Source organism: Electrophorus electricus, chromosome 4 (assembly GCF_041902795.1).
Source record: "Electrophorus electricus isolate QZ-2024a chromosome 4, ASM4190279v1, whole genome shotgun sequence".
Taxonomy (NCBI): Eukaryota; Metazoa; Chordata; class Actinopteri; order Gymnotiformes; family Gymnotidae; genus Electrophorus; species Electrophorus electricus.
Window position 1 is genome coordinate 29,133,471 of NC_137500.1, and position 22,600 is coordinate 29,156,070.

The following is a 22,600-nucleotide window of genomic DNA, read 5'->3' on the forward strand; positions in this document are numbered from 1 at the left end:
GAGTGATTTCATACATTTAAGCTAAGGTTCTGGCATTGACTATATGTTCTAATTTATAGTTTCTCTAAACTCTCTCCGATCAATAGCACAGGCACATTAAAACAGCACTACATTTAGAAATGTACATTTTCTTTTAATTTTTTTTGTCTTTATGTATTTATTTGCTTATTTCAGTTTCTTCAGTGCAACACAACACAGGATAGAATATTATATTATACTCCAGTATATTATTAAAAAAGTGAACTAAATGCATTACCACTACACCACTGCTCATTTTAATCTGGTATATGTTTGCATGTGTATGCACTGCAATAGAGTTCTTGAGATCATGTATGAAGCTTTGTGGACAAAAAGGTCCGATCTTATCTACTTTCAGAATCGATTAAGTTAACTAGTGCTTAAAAAATAGCTTATCACAAATGTCACTGTGATTCTCTAAGGGCCAGGATGGAAGGGCTTCATACCATGTACAGTCATACAATCATAGCACATAAATCCTTATATCTGAGGATCGAAGAGCACAATAATAAATATTCTCTAGGATTCTTGGTCCCACCTAGCAATGCAGGCTGTTTGTTACTGCTCTCCTAGCAGAGGCAAGCTTTCTTCCTGTGAGTACGCAGGCTAATCTTAGACAATCGAAATCAGATCTCAGTGAGCATCGGCAGCAAGCCGCTCTGGACAGCCCAGCAGGCTGCTCCAGAGAGCCTGCAAGCCCATGCCATGCTTCAGGAGACTTGGTCAAACCATGCAGAGCATTAATAGCACAGGGCTAGGCAGCAGTAGTGTTGCCTGGGCAGCTTTGACGTCATACAGATCCCAGCTCCAGAAAAACGACCCCCTCTGGGGTACCTGCTGTCTGTGGAGGCTGATGTGGTGATATACCAAACTAAAACAATTCCCTATTTGGAAGGAGTTCTAAGGTAAACATTTAGAGTTACTCCTCTCGGTTAACTCTCTTGGTAGCATTTACCTCTCATGTCCATTAGGAGCACTCATATCTTTGGTACCTTTGACACACACAGGAGGAGACTCGGAGCTGGAGATGCTCTTCTTGGGGCATGTTTGTTCTCTTCGCTGGATATCTGTCACACTCCCCATTCCCAGGAAGGGGCCCGATGTTTTCCCACTTGAAATGCAAGAGCACAAAAACATTATTGTAAACGAATGGTCTGGGGCGGACCATGGAAAATGGAACTCCAAACTGGAGGGGGAATATTTTCACTTCAGCAATCTGAACATGATACAGTAACAAATGCTGCCAGCTGGAGAGCGTCCTGGCCCAAACACCAGCCAGTGTACGGCCGTGTGTGGAGGGCCCTCCGCAAAACAGCCAGCCCTTCTCTGTGTCTCCAGGAGGAGATTTGGAAGCTGTAATGATTTCAGTCAGATGGAAAGGGTGGCAGCATATTTGACGATAGCCCTTTGTGCGTAATTGGTTCCAAAACCATTTGCAGGGGACCTGCTGTGTCATGTTGCAAATTGTTATGTTACAATGCAGCTTTGTGGCTTTTCTCCTGATGTGTAAACCTCCCCTGAAGCACTCTCATCCGTTTAGGGCCTGTGTTAAAGAACACTTGTTCCTTGGTTGCCTTTGCTCCATTGTTTTTTCTGGCTGAATTTCTTCGATGCTCGGAGAAGCCATCATCACCCACAATCTTTCTGTGCTTGCCTTGCTGAGCAGGTCTGCAGATCTCTGGATGAATTATACATGATCTCTGATTACCACTATACTATAGCATCAATTACATGGAATAACATTCATGTAGGAAAGCTCCTTTGGTGCCTCACTTTTGTGAACTTCTTTAGATGGTATACATCAGTCTCCTCACTGTGAGATTTTAGTTCCTAGCTCCTGGCCATATAAAGTCCCCATTCATCTAACACAGAGCTAATCACTGCATGAACATGAAGGGTGATATGTTTTTGGAAAAGAGAAATTTTATGTTCTTAGGTTGTCATTCAAGTAGAAACAAATTCACAGTGCAAAACTGACATCTGTGTCAACATTTAGGAAAATAGTTTACATTAAATATAATATATGTTTTTGTTCAAAACAGCTGGGACATTCAGGCTTGTAAATGTTAGTTAGGGTAGCTGTTGTGTCTGGTGCCCATAGCAACCTGGGGTGGAAGAATCTAGAGTGGTGAGTGTGGTATTGTGTAAAGTTTTACAGTATCGTTAGCGTGGTGTGTTGCCACATTAGAGGAGAACAGAGAAGGTTACCCACACTTGCCACTAAATGCACTGACCAGTGAAGAATCGTTATGTGAATCAGGTTTTATGCCTTACCATTTTTGGTGGTAGTAATAAAGCAATGGCGGATATTCTTTTAGTATAATCCAATGGTTTGGGCAACTTGGCTGGAGAAGCAAGGCTATGTTAGGGTTCACCCCTGTACTGCCTCAGCTGCACCATGCAGCAGCTTTACAATGGCATTCATATTGAGTAGTACTTAATGTTGCAGTTCCTGTGATTCATAATTGGATTTCTGACCTGTTTTTCCATAGTCATGCCTGTCAGTTTTTGAACCTCTGTTTTCGGGATTTATTTTCATGCCCCTCTGCCGACTGGCATTGGCACCGAGCTTTGGCAGGAGACCTAGAAGAGTGGGTGGTTTGCAAACGCCTGGTTTCCATACAAAGCTAGTGATTAGGCTCCATGGGGCTAAGTCTACTTTGACAGGGCTTTCACTGAGCATGAAACATTTCCTTTAAGTTAAACTGCCATATTCAGGCAATATTGCAAGCTTTCTCATTTTAGAAACAATTACTCAGTTGTCCTGTGATCTAAATAAAGACATCTAATTTTTACTGACTTCTATTCTCTTTCACTCTTAAATATTGGGGAAATGATAACAGACCTGTGTTGCATTCAGAAGGAAGAATGCCCCTCCACAACAGAAGGCCAGACTCGTTTGTAGTCGTCCTTTTAAAAGGTCAGTTTACAAAACTGACTGATTACTTTCCTGGGACATCCTGATTAATTTAATGTTTTTTGAAGATGAAATAGCTATATCCTTTACATAAGAACTACAAATAGTAATGTGGATTTAATCTATTTTACTATCTGGTAGAATTATTTTTAAAATGCCAGTAAAAAATTATTTCAAAGGAGTGTTTGGAAAGAAAGGACTAGTGTTTACATAGTCAGACTTGGATGTGTTGCACCTACCTTGCTAATTGTTTTGTAATTTTAACATCAGTGAGTTGTTGGGAATATCAATTATGTTTAAGTGTGGCTGGTTATTTGCTAGGGGGTGGAGGTTCACATTGGTGTTTCTACTTGAGCTGTTACATAAATACATTTCTCTTGACTTGATAAAGAAAAACATTTGTATACTATTGCCATCTCAGAGTGCTGTTAATATAGCTTATATATGCTTAAATGCTGTGATGTATGCAGTTCAGTGAAGGACACTGAGTTCTGCGCTTTCCATAGGTTGGCAGAAACTGAATATAGGAATGCTCCCATAGATGTTCTAGCACAGGTCTAATATATATAATTGTTATATAATTGTGGCATCATCACAATTATAGAACAATTATATATTGTACTTTTTACTAGGTGAAGTCTTATGGCAGTTGTTGTGATTCATGTTTCGAGCACTAACATTGCTGCAAAGTGCCAAAAGAGTCAGTGGCTGAGGGGTTAGGCAAGTTAAGATCTACAGGTTTCCTGAATTTGTGTCTTCAAACTGAACTGGGAAACATGAGAACAGCCTGCCTCTTTACACCTGGCTAAATATGCTATCACCTTTAACACTGACATTTATAAGATGTAATTATGGGGAAAAATGTTCAGGAGACTTAATAACAAGTTAAAGGTTTTGGAAACAAAATTCACAAGAATTGAGATAATCTCCTAGAGACTGTTGCCAGAATCTATCTGGTCAGTTAAATATGAATTGAAATTAATCCCCAATCCACCTGGACATGCAGTTTAGATTAGACATGTCATTTTGTGATGAGATGAATTGTACATCATATTTCTCTCTTATCACACATCCTTCATATCTTCATTCCTGAGCTCTAATCTGTGTGTGCACTGTTTAGAAATTATAACACGTGGTGGCCAGAGTGCCGAAGGGCGAGGGGCAGGACACACAGACTCCAGCGACGTGGACGAACATTTATTATCATAAAACAAAGAGGACTAAAGTGGCACTCACGTATAAACACAAACAATGAACACAAGCACACTAAACACTTCTAACATTTAACACCATATTACACAAACATAGACTGATGCATAGAGCTCCAATTCACACACTACATCAACAATGACCAACGACACTGCACCCACTGACACACGTTTAAATACACATAGACAAGACAAGGTGCAGGTGTGGCCACAAATGAAGATCCTCCCACTGCACATGGCGGGCCAAACCACGTGACTCGTGGGAGGTGAGCGTTCCGTGACAGAAATAATAGATAAATAAATAAATAAATAAAGTATCTATCTATCTTATCTATCTATCTATCTATCTATCTATCTATCTATCTATCTATCTATCTATCTATCTATCTATCTATCTATCTATCATCCTAAGTTGCTGAAACTGCAACTGCAGTTGTTACATTTTAGGCTTCTCCTTTCTAATTGAGATGATTTGATTTAGAGCAAATTGATCTTACCATTGTGGGGAAATGGTAGACTATCAAATTATTTCAAGTAAGTTGCTGTTGAGGTTTTTTTTTCTGTGCTGATTTCACTTCAGTAATGGATGCAGGCACACGATAAAGAGTTAAATATACCCAGCCCAGACTCCTAGAGCTGCCTGAACATGGGTTCCTTGTTGAGCTCACATGACTGAAGCAATTAAAATAGAAAGGTGCACTTTAGGCCAGTGCAAAGTTCTGCACTCTCAATTGCCCAGATCTGTGGGAAACTGCAAGATTTCTCTTACCTGTGGCCTTCCACTGCTTTAGTGGAGAACTCCCATATACTTAACAGCTAGTTTGTTACCCAAAACCTGGACTTTACATATACTTGATATCCCTTTTACTTCATATTCTAAATCAGGTATGAAATCTTTTGAACTAAAGGATTGTTCAGTTTTGTTGACAAGGCACCCATTGGTGAGCAAATCTGCTGTGGGATTCTTTGTAGCACTCTGGCTGAATCTGCCTTTCGTCCTCTACATAAACAATACCTGATTAGTCCTGTGATGCTCTGATCACTGCATGCGGACACACTGCTCTGTAATCTTCTAATCAAGGCGCATCAGTCTTGTGGCCTACCCAGAACCTGCTGGGCTTTCCTCATTCCAAAGTTTACATCTAAGGCCATGACACGGGCCTGCTCTTCAGTGTCCTGCCTGGGCAGCCACAGTTCCCCTGGCTGGAAGATGGGCGAGGTAAAGGCCCAGAAAGCACAGAAGGCATTATGGAAATTCCCTGAGATAAGAAGGTCTGTCTAAGCTTTATATTCAAGTATCACTCTCTGATTTTTATGGAGCTGTTTGTGAATGCAGTTCCATGTGCAACCTTATCTCTTTGTCTTCTACTCACTCTTCCCAGTCCCACCCACACATTATGGCAAGAGGAATGGTCTTCTTTAAATAAGACCTAGAAAAGATATATTCATTTGGCTGTTAGGAACTTCTCTCCTGTTCTGTTTTATCAAAGGACAAATGACAATGGGCAAGGTTTCAGGCTTGTTGCTAAATATGCAAATAATATTTTATGTTAATTAGCTCATTTGAAATTGTGCTACTTCAACAGTTTATACAGTGCACCGTGTTTAGATTTTATGGCAAAATCATACAGGAATTTTACTCTTAAATATAAAAGCATGACTTTCTGTGAAAGAGCCTTAAAGTGTTTCATTTCACTTTGACCTAAAAGAAGGAACTGAGGGTCGTAAAGCTTATATTTAAAACAGTCTCAATGCTGACTCACTGTGGAGCACTTTGAATTAGCCAAAGTATTCATGCAGGATTGGTATGATGTCTGAAGGAAGAGAGTGAATTCTCCTGTATGTGTCTAATGTCTGAGATGAGGCTTGGTCATTATGTGTATCTCCTGTTTCATTAGAGACTTTGAATATGTACATGCTCTGTGATTGTGTCGTGGTTGTATATGGTTTCCATGTCACGTGGCGATACATGTCATGTGCCTCTTCGTGGACTGTGCACTGTTGTGTGGCAGAGAGGTCTGCTCTATAATGACTGTATTTCTGTGCAAACTGAAGGGCATTGTATAGTACTCTATTAGAAAGCATTGTGTTGTCCTGTATCTGCCAACAAATTGGGTCTTGGGAAAGAGCCATTATAGAGAAAATTTGCAGTCTGTACTATCACTGGGTGTGGTGTCTGCAGAAATCAAGATGGAAAGTCTGGATGCTTGGAAAGGTCTATCTTTTGGATCAATTTTGCTCAAGTGGTTGACCTTTAGACTTATATGTTTCAACGTTCTCAGAATGTTTAGGGTTTTGTGTTTTGCATGATGCTGAATGCTATTAGCAGCTGGGTTAACATTAAACTGCTCAGTTTCAGTCGTTTGCTTATATATGATGTTTTGCCCTGGCTGTTCATATTTGTAAATGAACCATAACTATATATCTTTAGGACATGCATGTGTGCAGGACATGCATGTGCAGATTTCCAAAAACACTGACATGACAGAAAAGAAACAAAATGTAGGACATCAGTGCTCACTTCATCAGCTGTTTGAATTTAAGGTGAAGATGTGGCAAAGCCAAAGCTATTGCTTGTCCGTGTGTGCAAGAAGATGGGTAGGTGTGGAAGAGGAAACCAATACAAAAACCTCTGACTGTTCAGACTGGGCTTGCATGGCTATATATATCTGATCTAGGACCATGTATGAAAGTGACCCAGATGTGATTATAGAAAGACCATTGTTATGTGTCTGTGTTTAAATTGCTCGGAAAAAAAAAAGAGATCTGTGTCACGTGTAGAGAAAAAAAAAAGGATCCCTAACTCTCCAGTTACAGCACAATGGTGTCTTGGCAACATGACACTCCAGTGTGTGTGAGTGTGCGTGCGTGTGTGTGTGTGTGTTTGGGGCCTGGAGGGTGGAGGATTGGAGGGATGGAGAGCAGACCACATCCCATCCAGCCTTGTGCACTGCCTGTCGAATCTAAACCCACCCAGTACAGTGTGTTTAATAATTAAGCCAGGTTCAGTAAAGGACACAGTAGGAAAAACTGCAAAAGGCTTCAAAGGAAACAGTTTCTGTCACTAACTGCCAAACTTTGGCACAAACAAGAGTTTTTTCCATATACCCCATGACAGCCTGTTGCTGGTGATCCACCCTTTCCTCGGGTGCCATTTTGCTCACAATTAGGGGCTGGTTGGCACCCCCTGGCTTTCTCGCGCCTGCTTCTGTTCTCCCAGAAACCCTCATTTCACTGGCTCCTGCTCCGCAGCTAGCACCCTATTCGCTCTTCCTAACAAGGAGAGCTGTTGCTTGTTATTTCTGGACTAAGATTGATGTCATACAAGGCACATTCAGAGCAACTTGCCATGCTGTAATTTAGCTGTCACAGGAAATGTCAGCCCTCCTTCATGTTTGTCACTATCCAAATGAAGCGCATTTGTGTTATGTCAAAGTCAGTTTAGAGTGAAAACCCTTTAGTTGTTTGAATTGACAAGGTTGAGTGATGACAATATTCTGTCGGAACTCTGTTAATAAGAGGTAAAGTGCATTGACTTCTCAGATGACCTATTAACTTTCTCATATAAAAGTCTTAGTAAATAAAAATGTCATATTACAAAAGACTAAGGATCTGTTTTTTCTTCAAACATGCATATAAAACACTTTCAGTTTAAGAGTTGATAAAAATGCTATGTCATTCTAGTTCAGAATCTCGTGTCCTGTCAGGTTTTGGTTGTGCTGACTATAGATAAAGGGAAAGTTTTTTTTAACAAACTTGTAACTGGCAGTTTACACAGCTGCTCTCTGAAGGCTGAATTTCAAAAGGGAAATTGATTTGACTGGAGGTAATTATATCCCAGGTGTGAGAAATAACCTGTTATGGATTTTAGCAGAGACGCATAATATTGTGGTAAACAAGCATTAATCAGACATCGACAAAACAAGCATCCTCAAAATTATATATAGTTTACCTTATTTTGAAACTTGTACAGTACTGCCTCTATTTCTTTATACAAACATATATATTTAAAAAAAGAACACTGTTTAAACTTGACAAGCTTTTAAGAATTTGGGACACTGAATGGTGGTATTTGTAGAATATTAGACAGTGAAGATTCAAGTGGCAGTGATGGAAGGGTTTAATAAATCTTTATTCTTGAGCGTGTTCAAAACTTTCCCGAAATATATTGAACTATTTTGGAGGTGTTATTAGCCTCCCCTGTAGGAGGTGTTATTCATGTTATTGATTAGTGGCTGTTTTGGTTTGGGTGCCAGTTGAGACCTGGTGCTCTGCTTTCGCTGGTCTCCTTGCTGGCCTCCCCAGCCTGGAGCGATGAGTCATGGGGGATTCACACAGGGCTCCCAGGGCTCCACTTCTACCTGCCACGCTCTCGGCCAGTAAATATCAACCCACGTCCTCACCATGCACTCTCTACTGCTTCTGCTGACAGAACAGAGCATGCAGGTGTTAGGTAATTAAGTCTAACCTCACTGAGGAAGATCACCACGCTTCTGAGGGCCAGAACACACAAAGAAAGAACAAATGGGTTCCTCGCTGACCTTTGCCATCTTCATCCTAGATGCCGCATGAGTGGACAAATGACATTGTATTACATAGGTATGTTTAATTATGGATTATTTCCAACTTCACGTTTGAGGACATTGTTCACATTCCTGGATCCAACTGCCCTGTGCCTCGAAAGCACTTTGTGCTGTCATAAAGTCCCACAAGAGTCTTCGTGGAAGGTGTGTCAGTGGCCTGAGCATCATGGCAGCACTGCCGGCCCTATGAGGGCGGAAAGCCAAACTGCCTCCTGACACGGAAGGAAGTGGGTAAAAACATCATCTTCAGGCTTATAGCATCACTTACATTATGGATATAATATCTATGGAAGTTGCCAAAACAATTGATATTTATAGTTTATACAATTGATATTTGTGATATTTGTCATATGTACACTGCATTAATCTTATACTATAACAGACAATATAAGTAATGTTAATTGTTATATGACAACCGGAAGTTGAGGTTGCTATAAAGATAACTGTTGTGTGCCGAGATGTCTAATTTGTCAGTTTAAGATGGTATGCCATAGCCCTGGATCTACCAGGCTTCGGAATGTGGTTATCTAATATCTGCATACTGAACACATTTAAAGAAAGCTTGGCATTTCCCTCATGCATCATGCATCAGGGACTTAATTAGCTAGTAGATCTGGAATTTGAAAGCTTCCATTCATTTTTTTCTGCATTAGTATTCTTAAAGGAGAGCAAACAAAAGTAACAGAAACATTAGAAAGTCTCTTCAAAGTGTTGATAATGAACATAACAGTACATTATCTCTCTCAACTCTGCAACTATAATAATCTATAATCATACTCAATTCTGCATCTAGCCTGCTCATAGGCTAGATGCAGAAATTTCAAGGCAGATGTGTTTATGATAAAGGCACACAATAGATTTGACTCATAGAGCAGCTTCCTTTAAGTATGAGCTTTTCATGCATACCAATGCTTGTTTGCACATGGTAACAATAATTCCACCTTTGTTGGCAAACATGAACCCCTTTTAAACCTGAGTTACTGTTAAGCAGTAAAAGCTACAATCGGAGCAGTTATCAACCTTTCTCATTGTATCTTCAGCACACCTAAAGTGTCGTCCCTGCCTTTACAATTCTCTGACACAAAGGCACTTGGATGGTCAGCACTGAACATAGAATTACAGGCTGCTTAGTTTGGAAGGCTGCTTGCCGCCTCCTTGAATGCAGCCAATTAAATAACAGAATCATAACAGTGCACGACCAATAACATTGTAGTATGACGACGCAGCAATGGAATTCAACTGTTTAGCACAGTTCAGCTTTCTATGCAATTGTTGCTATATACTTGGTAAAATACTGTGAAGAAACTTTACATATTTTTCTAAATGTTTGTCCAGCGGCAAAGTATGATTGATTGTGTTGTAGGAAATTTCAGTTTTCAAAAAGCTGCTGACTTGCAATAGAATAGATCAGTTACATTAACAACAGCCTTGTAAGCTTCTGCATTGCCAATGTAAGCTACAAGCCTTCTAATCAACCTGGGAGGTGCTAGTCTATTTTATCAGTCTTTGAGAATATTGCCTCTTACATCAGCCTTGGAGAAACTTTAGTAATGCGTTTGTTACTGCCGGTTATCTTTACGATTATCACTCCAAGCAGCAAGGTCTAACTTATTAACAGGAGGGTCTGTTGTGTGCATAAAATGGATGGCATGATGGCATGTGCCCCTGTGAAGGTATGTGTCTGTGATCTGGCACTGGATAAGGGTCAACACCTGCTTGGCTCCTTATGGTCTGCGATGCACCTTGCCATTGCTTTGTGGATATTCTGCAAATGATTTGTGTGAGTACTCAGTACCTGCAAAGCCATAGTGGACAGAAGCTTGTGTCAGCTTTTTCCCATGAACACGTAGGTGTCTTATATACTCTTAAGTACGTGTCAGCCGCCATGCATTGCAAATTTCTTTAGCTGCATTTTCTTACCTTACAAACACATAAACTCATGTATTCTCATCAAGCATGCTTTAATTCCAATATGGTGAGAATGTATTCTCTTCATTATTTCAGATGTCAACACTCAGTTCTCTTACAGTTATCTCATTCTGTACAATTAGTTTATCATGTATGTGAAAATATAACAATTTCGGGGTTTGAAAATTTTTTTTTGCTCACTGGTGAAATGCAGGGCCTTAAAGTAAAATCATGTGGTCTTTATGTAGATTTAGTCCTTATGTAGATCATGTAGTACTTTATGCAGTTCATTTAGTCTTTGTGTAGAGTTAGTTTTTCTGTAGATCATTTAGTCGTAGATTTGTTTGTAGATCATGTTAATTGCCTCCAATTCAGACTCTATTTGGACTACTCAGTGGATAAGAGAGGTACTTTCAACTCAGAATGTTAACCAGTGGAAAGCCCTGGAGCTTGACTCTATACCTTCAAGTACTTTCCTACCTGTCAGCTTTTGTTTTTGTTTTGACTTGTCCCTTAACACAATTGTCAGTGAGATCATTACCTTTATCAGTTTAAAGGCTTCGTCATGTTTCGCTCTCCAATCCCCCAGCATGTCCTCGTGTGTCAGCTGTCTGAGTGGGTCACACTCATCAGACCTAAGGCCGCATCAGCTTTCAAGGTGACTTATCAGTTGGTGGATCAGGTGGCTGTGAGATTTGTCAAACAACTGTAAGCTTTAACCTTTAAACCTTGCGATGCACAAACGTGTTTGATAGGGGGTGTCACCTTTGGCCTGAGCCTTGTTTTCTCTGCATTCAGCTTCGTTCAGCTTCCCTTGTTTTCTGTTATGGTCAAGCATGCTGACATCATCACTGTTTCATCCAACCATGATAAAGATGTCATCAGTTATTACATTTTAACTCAGGAACACCTTCCATGAGCAGCCACTGATACTGTTCCTTCAGTGTTACAAGCCTTCACAGATCCTTTGCAGTGGCAAGTTGACTCTTCTTAAGTGCTTTATTAGAGGTTTAGGATCTATACACACACAATATTTTTCCTATTTGGTTTATGCACCACAGCAAGTCTACTGATCTACTGTGAGTTTTTTTTACAGTTGAGGTCCAGCTCCGATCCAGTTTTGCTATCCAGTTCCTCGTGGCTAGCACAACACTACAGAGCAAATGACACTTTTACAGCTGCGTTGACCCTAAACTGACATTCATATCCTGTTTCAGTTGGCCTGGTAACACACCTTCTTCAGGAAACACATACAGTATTCTCACTTCTCACCAAGGATGCCCCGCCCCCATTGTCAGAATGTTTCACTGCTGTACAGTAATTAAATCCCTTAGCTACTGGGCTTTACTGTGATACTGCATTCAGCCTGTATCCATTTTTAACCACAGCCACAGGTTCAAGAATATTACTAGTTGTTGCTTAGATTTGTAACATTAGGCATGCACTTTCAAGTAGGCTTCATGGTTATACATGGTAGAATCTGTTTGCAGTGCGCCACCTTAAACTCTCTTTAGATACTGCATTCTAGTTGGAAATGAACTTGTATTTAATTAATCCGCATGTTAGCAAAACGTGCTGTGTGCCAGCATCCTGGACTGCATTCATTATCTCTGAATTATCTTTGAGTGAGATGCAAAGAACATCCTCTCCGCTATCTCAGGTATTTCTCAGTATGCGAATCCTGTTTGACTTGTCCTGTCACTCCTTCTAGCACATTTACTTCCACAAATGTAATGCATGAGGCCATGCTATTGCTCCACTATGTTCCTTATGCTGTTCTCTCTGAGATGGAATCTCGGGTTCTGGAGAGGTGTCACAGTCAGTCCCTCCCAGCTTCTGTGTTCCATGGTTTCCCTGGCTTATGTATTTTAGTTCCATTCTGTAGTTTTGTTTTTTCCACCCCTCATTTGATTTTCCACACCTGTTCTTCATTTCTAGTCTTGTTAAGTTCATGTATTTAAACCCTGTCGTGTGACTTGTGTCTTGGCTGTTCATTGTTTGGATGTTTGAATGTATGGTTGTTTGGCTGTATATTTTGATGGTTTTGCAAGCCCGTAGGTTTGTACTCTGTGCATCCTAGTTTATATGTTTATCATAGCCTTCCCTTTTCCTAGCCTCTGTTATAGCCATTTGCTTCCCATTTGCCTTTGTTTGTTTTTGTTTGTTTGTTGTCATGTATTCTCGGAATCTCTATGTTGGCTCTATGACCCTGGACTACCCTAATGACTCTGAATCTGGATTTGCCCCTAATAAATCTTGCCCTTCTCCGCACATGCGTCTGCCTCCTTACCGCTCACCGTTACAGGAGATCAGGCCCGCTCCTATTTAAAACCAGTCGTTCCCACAATAGCGGTTCTCTGCCTCTGTGAATCCCACATTTAACATACAATCCAATAGTTGATAAAGGCTAGAAGAACGTAGAATGTAGCTCATCGCTCAAGAGCATAGCTCAAGAATGTTTTTTGTCATCAGATCACAAAATGAATCTAGTACAGTAAGCACTTGTCACCTTGACATTGCTTCAAACTCAATTAATTCACATATTTATCTGCCTGTACTTCAGACAATAAAATAAGTTTTACCTTGTAACTCAATAAGTTAAATAAAGAATATTTTACATTCATCTTTTCATTTCTCCAGCATGGAATTAGTGCAGTCTCTAATCAGTGCTGTGATTGTTTTCAGTTAACTGAACCATACATTCTCTCTCTGTGAAATTCCTATCTAATATCAAGGTCAATGTCTTGGTTCCGAAAAGACCATAATCATGTTACTGTGTTCTCCACTCTGCCCAGCTACATATGTCACCTACAAACATCGGATTTATCGGTGTTGCATTCACATTGTGAGTATCATAATTTACTACAATGAGTACTGCCAGCTTCTACTAATGAAGCATTTAAGCTTTTGTTTTCCTATGATGTAAATATCCAGGACCAAAGTATTAATCCACAGCAGCAAAGACCGATGTTTTGGATACTGTTCTGTTACTACAAGCAAATCATTAGGTGTATATATCTAAGCTAGATAAGCTAAGATATGTATCATGTTAGCAACACTGCTTTATAATAGCAATGTGTATCCTGTGCAGGTAAGGTCACAATATAGCAGTCTTACAGCGTTATATGATATGTATTGGGCATTTGTATTCTTTCAGGCAATGTCAGAGGAAAGATTTTGTAAAGAAAATGCCAAAGTGCTTAAACCAACTGTTAGTTCCAGATGTACTCTATTTTCAGTAGCAAATATGTGTACTAACATAAAACATTAAGTACATGGTCTTCAGAAACAAATTTATGTGCAATATTGTTATAATGAACATACAAAAACATAGCATGTTGAAATTTCCAATTAACATCTATGACAAATAACAATTGCTAACTGTCAAATCTAAGACTGTGCTTTTAAAATACCGTGGACCAGCCTATTTATAATCTATATTATTATACATATAGATTATAAATGGATGAAAAATGCAGAGACAAGTTCCTAAGCACAATACAGCAGACCTCCAAAAGTCCTTCCTATGATTGTTTAAGAAATACATTAAATGAGATCATTTAAATCAACTGATGGAACAGTTATATTCCCAACAGTAGGGACAGAGAAATGAAGGAAATGGGAAAATGGATCCAAACTGTTATAAAAAGAAGATGCCCAAATACAATTCCAGTTGACCTTAACCTCTATTTTTCATAACTCTTCACAAAAACTAGAGGCAAGTGACTCAACTAACTAGAAGTCAGCATTTACTTTGTACCCAAAGGTGTGGGTCTGGTACTTGTGCTAGAGATGCTGTCATATAGTGTTACAACGCTCAGCACACCACTGAAAGGCCAGCGCTGAAGAGACGTACCCATATCTTTAAATCCTTATGCAAAGTTGTAAGATCCTATGCACTCATGGTCACAGTTTGCAGGATGTTATGGGGTTTAACCAGATGCCGCATATAGATTTGTTCCATCTGTGGGTTAATAGTGCTGCTTCAAATTTGTTCCATTTTGTTCGAGATAGCCCTCAGTGGTGAAAGAGTGCTACTTAAAAGCTGGAGACAGGCGGCTGCATTCGGAGCAACCTGTGAGGAAGTGTTTTTAAAAGGTTCTGAAGCAACAGAGGGACAGGGCTGTCAAGAAAAAAAGTGCTTTGGTCCACAGTAATCTGTGTTTAGCACATTGTGAGGAAGGAATTCTTTCTGTATAGTGTAGAATAGAAATATCTATATAGTAATAATATTTGGGGGGTTTTTTTCTGTATGATAATACGATTTACAAATATACCTGGATATTTCATGTTCATGGATAACTGATGAGTTTACTGGTTCCCTACTATGAACATGGTAATGCGATGTCTTTGGGAATCTTTGGATTGTAGCAAAGTAAACATGTTTTCTCAAGGTTAAGCTTGTACAAAACATGGGTGTTTGGAAATATGCAAGTTGTGGGGGCTTGCATTCTGATAATTACCTCACACACTCACTAACTCACTGCACTATGGTGTAGTACCCAACCAGAGTGTGCTATGACTCACAGATGAACAATGACGCTCTGAGGAGAAAGTCAGGCTCTGGATTTCCAGGTGAAGCAGTACCTGCATGGTTCCAATTAATCTGTTGGGGTTATCTCCAACCCCCAACCCCCAACTCCAGGTCCCAGCATCTTCTCGACATCCATGCAGGCTCTGGCCTTGGTCAGAAGAGAAACACAGAGCTTCAAAAGCACTTAAACGCAGTCTGCTTATCGACAGCAAAACGACGCATTCCGGCACACAGCGATAACCCAAGAACTGAGAAGCAACATGCACTGCTCAGAAGTGTGTCATTAAGAGAGACTAGCAGATGGTGAAGACTGGATGGAACCCAGATTTTTTGTCTAAAAAAAGGCAGAGTAAGGAACTGGATCAGGCCAGTTGTCACATTAATAGTGCTTTGTTCTCTGTCATTTCCACCGAACCTCCACTGCAGCTCGGAGACCATAGCGCGCAGCTTTTCATTGTTATGGCCATGTTGTGATGTGCCTATCCTGCTCTCACTATGGATCTGTTAGCATACCCAGGTCACTGAATATTGCCAGACACTGCATCATCATGCCAGTGATTAAAAAAAATTAAATATGGATATGGACTTCAAGGCCTTTATATGTACATGTCTAAGCCATTCCAGGTCCAAGCCTATATAATGCTTTTATTTTTGTTATCAAAACATCTTACTTTGATGCTCTTTTGTCATATGCTATTACATTTTGTTTATGCAAAATGCAAAATGTAAAAAAAAAAAATCAAACAAACATTACATGCATTACATGTAGTTCAAAACATAGTGACATAGGGAAGTCCAGCACAGACAGAATGACGTAAGTGTTGGCGAGTACTTTTTACATAGCTAAATACATTTTAATATTGTTACATTTCAACTCCTGTGTTGCAGTGGATGCCAGACTAGACCTGAGTCTCTGGTTCACAAACTCTATCTTTTCCCATTCAGACTCGTTTCAGACACAGAACAGGGTGACTGTTGCATCTAAGGTCAGATCATCTGAGGGCAGCAGTTCTCTTGGCTTCAGACCAGCTTGCAGTACAAAGGCTTCTGTTGGGATGGAAGAAAACATCTTGTTAATGTCACACCCAGAGGACTTCGTCATCACTCTTGTGCGGTTCTCTTTGAAAGCTTAGCTCATAGCACAGAAGGTATAACCTGACACTTAACACAAGTTGCCCCTTCCTCGCTTTCCCCGCCAAAGCATTCCTATAAAACACATCCTCTTCATAAAATCAATGTTGTGCAGTTTATCCAGGGGGTTTAAACACACAAGAGTAGTTATATAACACATTATAATCCACTGTTACTATGGATACCCTAGCCCCAAATGGCTTCAGTTGTGCTGCCAGAAAGGTATGTAATTTAAGCTGTTACTCTCACAATAGCTTATCTCCCCAATGCCACAGAACACTGCTGTTGTCACTGGATTAAAGGGGTATTGTGGGATTGCTGTCATCGTTATGCTAGCAGAGTAGTGGCAGCATAACTGCACCATTGGCACATGTTGTTGTGCCCCCCCCCCCCCCCCCCCCCCCCATGTAAAAGGCCATAAGAATGGAGTAGAGTAGAGCCTACTACTGAAGAATGCAGATGCAGTCTTCAGAGTCATAACCCCTGCTCTTGCTCCTTGTAGGAGGACAGAATATGTGGCTGGAAGCCTGTACAAATGGAGATGCGAATAGCACGAGATCTTTGTATAGCCACACTCTGAACATTCTCCTTTTGCAAAAAGGTGCAAAGCAGCTAAGCCTGTTTTAACGGAAACCTCCACACGTTTGACGAACACATGGACAGGATAGTGATTTCATGCCGGCTGAAAGCAGCTCACCCCGCTGCCAGTGTCATGTGCAAAGAATCAGGGCCGTGTCGCTGCGTAATAAATCTCTTGGTGCGTTGCGTCGGCGGTGAGAGGGCGTTTCATTATTGTTCTGAGTGATAAAAGTGATGAGCTTGTGGAGCACGAGAGAAATGACTCTGTGCTTTACCAGGGCATGAGGGGGCACTGCCCAAACACAGCCTTGAGGAGAGGTTGCAGGTTCTTCAGAGAACAGAGTATTGTGGTGAGGAGGAACCCCCAGTGTGTGTGTGTGTGTGTGTGTGTGTGTGTTTGTTTGAGTTTGGAGAAATAATTTGATGTCTGACAGCCTTGTATGACTTGAAGACTGGGGGGGGGGGGTGTTGGACATTCTGTTACTAACTCACTGCACATGCTTCCAAAGTCAAATCTACAGAAAAGCCACACTCCCCAATGACCATCCCGTCAGCTGTTTTCCTGCAAATAATTCAAACAATTTGAGATCAGATTTTTTCCTTTACACAGATGCTTTCTTGAAGATCTTTTCTTGGGTATTTTGCTAAGATTGGGAGGTAAATGTGGTGTATTCTCCCAGTTGTGAATTATGGACAGAAATGCCTAATCCCACTCCTCCCACTCCTCCTCCTCAGTAGTGTTTCTGTAATTCAGCTCTAAAGGGCCATGACATTATTTGTTGTTTTCATATTCTAAATCTACTAGATGAAAATGTAGGTAACCATCAAATCCTTCATAAAATACATGAGTGCGAGTTGAAGCAGAGAAGATATGAAACTCAGAAGAGTCTGTCCTTCCAGAACTGAATTTGAGAATCTATGTCCCACTGGGTGACAAGGCTGATATTTGCTCTATAATTTATTAATTATCTTTGTGCTCTGATCGTTCTAACAATGCAAAAAGTAACATATATTTTCATACTAAATATGTTTGTCAAGAGAATCCAGAGTACATTTATCCAGGCCCAGTTCTGCATCTGTAGTACACATGCATTCAATTATCCCTAAAGCAAAATTCAAAGGTATTTCTTAGGGCTTACATTTCAACTGATTGGGGCAATTCTGTTTTCATTCATTAGGATAATGAAATTAGGGCTAAATGTAAAACATCAGGGTATAATATGAACAAAGACTACTGGATAGAGTTTATGGTTTGTACAAACAAAAATATTTTCTCTTCATACTACACATATGTTTATTATCTTCTGTAGCTATATTTGAGAGCAATAACAGAACTGTGTTTGTGGACCATAACAAACTGATATGCTAGCTGATAAAACTGATATGTATTCTTTATGGCATTTGGTAGTGTGGCTCTTTAAACAATGACAAAGGCAGTGTTTTTTACAGTCATGTTTATTGAGATAGTGACAGTTTAGAACATTTGAGGATGATTTTGCTTAGTGAAAAATGGTGTGTGTGTGAGAGAGAGAGAGAGAAACTTGGTTTAAGGAACTCTTTCATCTTGATATCTGTTTTTTTTATGTTTGTTTTCCTTTCTCCTTATTGGCTGATGAGGATCCCAGCAATGGCAGGAGATGCACAAGCCTAAAAGATAAAGCTGTTCACAGCCTATGATGAGGTGGCTGATGGCTGAAAAAGAGAGAGAGAGAGAGAGAGAGAGAGAGAGAGAGAGAGAGAGAGAGAGAGAGAGAGAGAGAGAGAGAGAGAGAGAGAGAGAGAGAGAGAAAGAAAGAAGCTGGTGGAGAAAGTGGAGTGGTGTGATTGTGCCCCGATACGTTTCGCAAAGGCTGTTAGCTGTCAATCACTTGCATTTGGGGTGTCAGAAACCCAGTGGCCTACAGTTCTGTGCCACATGGTGTCTCGGGGTACTGGGTGCTGATCTGAGGACAGATCCAGTCAGCTTTTATCCAATTACAACAGCCAGTGAGCAGAGCTGGGTCTCTGAAAACTGCTGGCCTGCCGGCCACATATAGCCCAGCACACAAACAGAGGCATTAGCACTAAAGAGATGCCATCTGTGTTACTGACTACATTCTAATTGAAAATCCTTTTTGTAATCAGGAGAGTAATAAGAAATCAACATTCTATTTTTTGACTGCACCAACTATAACTGGATGTTGGGGTTAAAAAATATCTTAACATAAACATGAAGATGAAAGTTGTCAGTGTGTCTGTGTGGTAACGGTGGCACTATGAAGGTGACATCTCTGCGTGGCCAGATAAACGTGGTATCACAGAGCCCAATTAAGAGCTTTTCCCCCCCGAGATGGGCTGACACCTCAGCGATAACAAGATTAAGTGAGTGCACAAGAACTTTCCTTTTCTCCCGCCTTTTGCCTGTTAAGCTAAAATTAAATAAGATAAGATAATGGAGAAAGGGAGTTATTGGATTATGACATCAGAAGAATCTTCCCTTCGTGGTAATGATGTCAGTCCATTCATTGCATGCATTGTGTGTTTTGGCATCCTTTAGCCCCCTGCCCCTTTTTGGATGGCATTAGTTTCATTGTACAAATGTGCCGGTATTAACATATCTCTTAATGGCACCTCTCTCTCTCTCTCTCTTTCTTTCTTTCTTTCTTTCTTTCTTTCTCTCTCTCTGAGGACATTCTCTTTCGAGCTCTAGAGAGAAGCTGATCTTGTTGTCATAATGCGCAGGAAGTTCTGTATCTGCTGGCAAAGCAGTATTTCGGAGCCTGGAATTTTTATTGTGCTATTGCCAAGTGATTTCATTTGAACACATGTATTTGCAGAATATTTCCTGGGTTAGCCTTATGTCCAAATGATCCTTGAAAATAATACAATTTGTAAATGCATTTGTAATAGCAAATGATAGCATTTATCCATTTATCCATATCCATTTTTTAATGGACGATCTTATTTCTGTAACAAACATTTTATTATTTAAAGAGATATTGGTTAAGCATCAGTTTTCCTTTAAAACCCTACAAAACAGGACAATTGCTGAATTTCCTTAACTGTACAGTTCTGTGGTAGTATCAGTTCCAACACTAGTATGGATTTTTTTTTTTTCAGTTTGAAAATATTGTACCTAAGGTGTCACTATATTTTTCATATTTCACCATTCAGCAAGTTTGCTTATGGAAACTTACTAAACGACGACAACAACAAAATGTAATTATGCTTTTGTTGCCATTCTTTTCATGAGTTGTTTCTTTCCGCTGTCAGACCCCTGTTGGCTCTTGGACGCTATGACCTGACGCAGGGACTGGCTTGTTTATATCCTGTTAGGAGTGTCTCTGCTAATTGGCCCCCTTACATAAGAGAAACCTGTGGGAGACAGGAGTGATGTTGTAAGACGTGTGGTGCAAACACAAACAATGGAGCTGGCCGTGGGCAACGCACTGAAATGGCTGGTGGTGGGAGCTCCCGGAGGAGCCATCAAGCAGGCTGCCACGGGCGCCAGTGAGCCAGTGCAGATGAGGCGAGAGGCGGGAGAAACTCCACACCCAGCATCAGACAGAAAATGCTGAATAACAAAAAGCCCAATTGACTGAATCGCCCCAGGCGAGGGTGTGGGTGTGTTCGCTGGGATGGGGTGGGGGGGTTGAGACAGGGTACAAAGAAATGGTACATAAAACTCTTAAGAGCTTTGAACATGAACCGGCCACTAATCTATACAAATGAGCTCCTCGAGCTTATGGAAGAGAGGGAAATATGGCAGAGTTATAACTCTGCCATAATCAGGTAGGTGTTGCTGTGTTCAAGATTAAAGGAAAGTTTGAATTAATTGAGTTGAAATCTTGCTTCCACCTAAAGAGAACCCCGTTCCTACTCCAGATTAGTTCCCCTGGGAAGAAGAGAGCTGGCATGAGATTGTCAATTCAACCACTTGTTTCTGTCTAGTCAAGCACAGGGTGACATGCAGGATTCCTTGACAATGTGGAGGAGCAATTTGCATATTTTACTTCTCAGCTGTATATTACTAGTTCCCTTTGGGTCACTTGGCTGAACAGGAAATGTAACCCCTCAACTGACATGCATGTTCTCTTCCTATTCGGATAATGGGAAAGAAAGCCACCCCCTCAGTTCATAGATGATCTGATCAGTGATCAGCCTTGATTTTTGATTATGATAGAACCCTCCAGACCAATATGGTTTAAACTGCATCCATAGGAACTGGAACAACTCCATTAAAAAAGGTCAGGAACAGTAGAGTTAGGGTTGGGAATAGTTATAGCTTTTCTGACTTCATTCACAATTGCTCATAATTCTTTTGGATCGTCTCTCACAAAGTGGTTGGGGTGTTCACATCTGCCATAAAGTGACATTCATTAGCAGACTTTTAAAGTGAAATTCTACATGCTTCCCATTTACGCAGATCTATCGGCTGGCAGAGCACCAATTACCACACAATAACCTTTCCCTGAATCGGAACCTCACAGCTCCAGTAAGGCCCCTGGTCGAGATGAGATAAGTGCAGAAGCATGGACAGTCCTTTATCCGCTTATCTGGCCATTCCACAATGGGCATGTTTTATTTATTTGATTTTCACCCGCCATCCCTTTTGACCTATCTGTGCTCGGATGTTGAAAGTCATTTTGCCATCTGATGAGTGAGCATGCTGACATTTACTGGATCAGAGGTTCATTCGTCTAGGCTGCCCGCCTCCAGCTGGAGTCTCAGGCGTGTGCGTGTGTGCGTGCGTGTGTGTGCGCGCGTGTGCACGTGTATGTGTGTGCAGGGGGACGATGACGCACTCTCTCTTGCCAAAGGCAAGACAGGAGAGTCGCTCTGCTTAATTACAGTGACAAATGCCAGCCACGTCCTTCAGGCCCTATGTGCAATCGAAGAAGTGACAGGCTCATTTTTACAATGTAAACAAAATCCTACATTTACTGTAATCTAATTAGCACCTGGAGCAGAGTGTGGAGGCAGTTTGCCTGCCCCTCATGTTGGAGAGAGTTACACATTTCGTCCAATTCCCTGATCACACATTCTACTGAGCTCTGCGGGCATACATTAGCTCTATTTAAATGGATAAAGACATACCTAACCCAAGGTTCAAACAGATTAAATATCTTTTTGAAGTATTCTAATGTATCTTTTTGATAATGAATGAAATAAAGATGATGGTGAGAGTAAGTCGCAATTATTTGGATACCCTTTTCTCATGTGAGGTTGATGAGAAAAGAGGAAATATCAAGCATCATGAGCAAGACTACACACAACAATCAGCAGCATGTCTTTTGGTTTCATAGCTTTAAATAGAATTACACTGGGCAGATACAGATTGCGATGTCTTCCCAGAACATGCTGGCCTGCAGAGTGAATTGTGACAGGTCTGTACATGTGTGTACATATGTAGGTATGCCCGATGCAATGTGCATGCGTGCATATTTGTATGCCAACTGCGAGGACGTTTACTTACCACATGAATGCGAATCATTCCTCTGCCGCTCTCAGGTCCCATTAGTGTGAGAGTTCTACAGCGCGCCAGCCTGCAGTCCGCTGCACTCTGCAAGTGTGTGCCACTTAACCAGGCTTCACTACCCAAGAGTGCAAAATTTATTAACACAAGTCTTCATCCCCTTCATACTTTTTTCTTTTGTGGGAAAGAGTGTTTTAAATTCACCTAAAAAGAACAAATTAAAAAAAATTGTACCATAATACAAGTCAGCATCTTGTTTTCTCTCAT